At 39.5% G+C, this 5,153-nt stretch overlaps 1 long non-coding RNA gene across 1 annotated transcript; it reads left to right on the top strand.

The window, feature by feature from the left end:
* Positions 1-244: 244 nt before the first annotated feature.
* Positions 245-2,993, top strand: LOC145443609 (uncharacterized). The gene is made up of 2 exons (XR_013916487.1): positions 245-1,481; positions 1,827-2,993. It is a non-coding gene; the product is annotated as an uncharacterized LOC145443609 (long non-coding RNA).
* The last annotated feature ends 2,160 nt before the right edge of the window (positions 2,994-5,153 follow it).

Genomic DNA, 5,153 nt, shown 5'->3' with positions numbered 1-5,153 from the left:
ACAACCTCACTGAGACAGAAAATACGATTTAAAACCAGACCAATATCGCAAATTAACACAGGCAGCGGCTATCTAAGATAGTTGTTTGGCCCCAGCGAACCAGAAGTCACGTGACTTTCGAGCCCAATGATGACAATATGTTCACTGTCATTGCGCGTGGTAGGTCTTTGTTTCATCTAAAAGTGCTTGAGTCTACTATTATTCAGTTGAACAAACCTATTTTATGTAGACAAAAAGATTTCCTCAGGGATATATAGAACTCCGGGATGGCTGACTGCGTCAATTGTGTCATCGCGGTATTACCTAAGTGGGTCCAGATTCGCGCATTCAGTTTTGATTCACGTTACGGTCAGCCGCTTCATCTGTGTGTAATTTTAAGTTTTTAGAGCGGTAGAGGCATATAATATCCATGTTTATGTTATTATATAAAGCTAGAGGTTAACTAGGTTATGAGATGTTCAGGTAGTCTGAAACTTTGCGGTATTAGCCCTATTCCTTCAGTAGCAATTTACCGGTATACCGGTACGGCCATTTACTCGCCTTCGGAATATCTCTGCTTCTGTAGTATCTTATGTAACATGATTTGCTGCGCTGATAATCGTGAGAAGATAACAAAATGTAGAATAATTTCCAACGTTAACATTGATATCCGCAGTATGATTTTGATTACGCCTTGCGGTATGTTGTTCATTTACCGGCATGTTATGCGAATGTATGTCACCATCCAAGGCTGTACATTGCACAAGTACAAGTGTACATTTACACTGTGCCGTGTCAACTATGAAGGCGACCGTTAGGAGGGACTTTGTCAGTTAAGATCTTGTACTATAGATTAATATGTGAATATGCAGGTAGTGCTGGCTGCTGGTATTGCAGGCTTACCGGTATTCCAGATCATTGCTGGATTATTCCTAGTAAGAATTGGAGCCACTGAGTACACCACCGTTGTGCAAGATTCAAGAGGAATTTCAATTGAGAATAACCAAACATTTGAATCTAATACAAACACAACACAACGCGTCAAGGTCTTTGCAGTTGTGTAAGTGTCCATAACAACTGTTGAATCCAATCTCTTGTTACAGATACTATTCATCAGTAACATGTCTGGTAAAACAAGGCAGGCATATGTTTGTTAATGAGCGGCACCTCAATGCTACAGTACTGGAATTATACTTCAACAGAAGTGCACTGTTGTGAACTACCAATGGCTGACTCCCAGTATATGGCCACAACATTTGTTGACCATTTGCTCTTACTGAGGCCATGAAGATGCCCACTCCCTTGAATGGATAAGCCAACACAATCATCAGGACACGAGACGACCCTGAGATACGGCCTGTCTTTACCATATAAACACTTATGGCCTATAGGCTATAGGCCTGTACGATGGAGGAAGAGAAAACTCTGAAGATTGCTTTCAATTTGCAAGGTTTAGTCAAATCGTTTCAATAACGCATGGACCTCTCCTCAGTCGGCCCAAGGTAAGTTTGGCTGATTCTAGTGATACGTTATTACATGAGCGATTTACATTAATCTTGATGTGGTTAAAGTAGTCTGCATTGCTACTCAAGTAACAGTCGTATTCCCGAGCGTACTGGTATTTAAACTTCCTTAAGTAGCTGTAAAGTGAAATGCCTGCAAGGTACTCAAGTTTGGAGATGGCTGCTTCAGAATTACAAGATGTATCTTCGAAAATAGGCAACAACTACTTGAGTACTGCAATGAAGTAGAAGTTCTTCACTACTGACCAACTCTGCATACATCTATATATATTCTTAAGGTTAATTTGTGTCTCTAAATACATCATTTGTTTATTTTTGTTGCAGATTCCGGAAAAACAAACGCGATGTTCCAGCATTTGCATCACGTCAACAGTGGATATCCTGATATATTATACTGGGCACATTCCATTGAAATCTTAGCAAAGATGGCCACGATTTGAATATTTGGATCTCGTGCCTCCTCACCGAGATGATTTTTTTTACATGGAATCATCTATCGCTCTATCGGAAAATCTGCAAGACAATGATACTGAATATTTCTCAACTGATAAATGGCATGAAATGCTTCAGGAGGCCCATTCGTGATGTACCGTTAAGCCATGGTGGCAATTTCTTCACTGCGGTCATGAAACTATTTCTCGGTGAACAAAATATCAGCTGAATTCAACAACTGGGTCTACCGAATGCTTCTTGAATTGATAATGATATGTACCAAACTTCTACCCGAGGCTACATTTGAACCTGAAGAGAAGTATCAATGGTGTGTTGATTTCTTGATCAACTTTCATTGAGTGACATAGAAGCTGACAATGCTGCTATCACAATTTCGAGTCCTTACAGGCCGTGCTATCTTTTTGTTATTGGAAATGCTCCATGGCAGGGGTGCATTTAAAATAAACGGTGTTTGAAATACTATGTTTAAAACATGCTTTAAACAGTGTTTTAAACAAAGGCCTTTTAAAAAAAATTCTTCCAACGTTGTAAAATTATGTCATAATTGTGTAAATACTTTCTAAAATACGTGTTATATGAGCCTACGGACGATTACCACCCGATATAGCCGACTAATATCGATATGGGATGGCTGGAACCCTCAAAATAGTCGGTTCAACGGCAATAGCACAGATATTTCGTCAAAGGATCTATATTTACACTATATTTGCAATTGTCAATGTCAATCCAATATGACGTCACTATTGAATATTCTTGACGTCATGGCTTAAAAAAAGTATATTTTATACAAGGGCCTGGTTTTAAATATGTTTGTTTTAAATGCAACCCTATACTCCATGGTAATTGTCGGTTAACGCGAATTGAAACGGTTGATTTAATCAATCCTATTACCCCCCCCCATCCCAGCTGCAAGGTTTCCGACAATGGCTTGTAAATAGGTAGAAGACGCTGATATTATTCGTTATTCACTCTGTTATTTATGGCCTGATGCAGATTATATGATGTGTAGAAATTAAACACATTCATGATTTACTGAAATTCAGAGTTGTGATAGTTTACTTGGTTGGCTATACAGCAGTGTTGAACTTTACTAGGTTGGCTATACAGCAGTAAGGTTGTGATAATGGAAGAATGTCTAGCTTAACTAACTATTCCGCAAAAGGTTGAGGATCGTTATTCTAGAAACAGCTGTATTGCTAGCTTGCAAAAAAGTGGATATTTCGAGGCAGATTGCAGGTAACTTTCTGGACCTACTTAGGTAATGGCCAAAATGAAGTCAGCCATCCCGGAGTTCTATATATCCCTGGATTTCCTCTATAACCTACAAATTTCCCATTAGTGCGTGTTGTCTCGTGCGTGTATAACTGTTTATTTATGAATTACGTTGCTACTATAGTACCGTATGTCCGAATACTTCATAGTTTGTTATTGTTGCCATTGTTACGATGCGAATTTCATGGTCTGTGATTTTGATTGTTACGTCATACTTTGCCTTTTTGGTTTTGCTTTTAAATCTGTTTAAATCCCTTTAGTGTGCCGTTAACTCTTGAAAAGAGGCACCCGAAAAGTCTTCGAGTTGAATAAATATTATTTACAATGGATATTGTATTGAAAGCTATATCTCTTTAGTAGGGATGCGCAAAATGGAGGACCTGGGTTGTTGTTTGTGGTATTCATGGCGTTTGTCGCCTACAATCGTCATTAACACGAAACCGATATTCTTTATGCTTGATTCCGTATCTGCCGACTTGTAACACGGCCCGACACCGATTAAGCCTTAAGCTGATTTGAGTACTGAGTGATACGGTTCCGAATCAAGTCGAGTATTCGAGAATCACTCATTCCGTCGTCATACGATCATGAGATGATATGTAGAGTTTAAATATGTACTATTGAATGCGAAGACAAAGAATATAATACCAGGTCCGTCCATATGTTATTCGCTGGACTATGTGGCAATGCTGTGGATTTATTATGGCTTCACAAAAATGTTACTTACGCTAACGAGCGTAGCTTTGTAGTGTCTGTAATACATGTTTTGAATGCTTTTACGCGGCCACTTTGTGTTCCAGGGCTTCCACGTAGGAAAAAAAACGTCCAAACAAGAATTCCCGTTACTTCAAAGGGGTGCATGATTTCAGTAGTCAAATCATTGTCGTAGGGTCACCATATTCTGAGATCCGAGAAAGACGACACTTTTTACAAGTTATATCAGACATGGAAACGGACGATTTTTGCCGAAAATGGTGATCGGTCGTGGGTTGACTAAAAAAGGTACCGATCCGGTGCCTCAAAACCGGTTTCAGCGGCTAATCTACGTTGGTTTGACCAGTTTTCACATGTTTTTTTCTTGCGATAATAGCATTCATAGTTGTCGCTATGTCATCGCCTAACACTTATGACAATGAAAGAGTTTAGGCCAGTGGTCATTAACCTTTATTCTTTCAGCACCTCCTTTCAGTGTGCATGTGCATATTTCACGGTGGGATCGCGCACGATAACGTCACAAATAGTACTATTTTCGGGATCAAATCAAGTTGTTATAACAACTGTTGGTTACTGGTTGATGCATCGGGTTCGAGCTCAATGTACACATGCCGATTTCTCATCTGCGTTTAGCGATACGGTAAAAATGTACTGTGTTTTGTTTTATTGCTTTTCGGGACTGGTAAATCAACTGAAAATGTGGTATATATACTTACGCTGTAAGCTCACATTGAATTTAGTTTGGTAATAAAACGAGAATAGCGCACCCTGTTCTCAACTTTAAGAGGCAAGTACCCAAACAAAGCAACCGACATTTCGCAACGTATATCTGAAGTTGTGGCACACAAACTAAACAGAACCATATCCTATTCTACTAGTACTGTGGAAGACTACCTGATATTGTCGATGATTAGATATGCAGCGATCGTTTTCAGAGTGCTTTATTTCACGTCCTCGTGGCATTCAGTTCGGTTCAGACAAGAAGAAACATGCTTTTTCACGTGTCCACCAAGTGTCCATTTCACGGAGTAGATAAGACTCTTGGTCGCCCTAGCAGTAATAGCGCTCCAAGATACAATACCTAGTTTGAAACATTTTGTCGGGAAAACCCTTATCAAATGTGATGGAACTGTTAAGGGAGACCTTGCAATCTGAAATCACGAAGCTGTTCAAGGAGTCTGCTAACGGCGGTGAATCTGTAAGCGCATTCTA

This window comes from Botryllus schlosseri, chromosome 7, assembly GCF_051294905.1.
Source record: "Botryllus schlosseri isolate E-star chromosome 7, Bs_hap1, whole genome shotgun sequence".
Lineage (NCBI taxonomy): Eukaryota > Metazoa > Chordata > Ascidiacea > Stolidobranchia > Styelidae > Botryllus > Botryllus schlosseri.
This window is presented reverse-complemented; position numbering and strand designations above follow the sequence as displayed.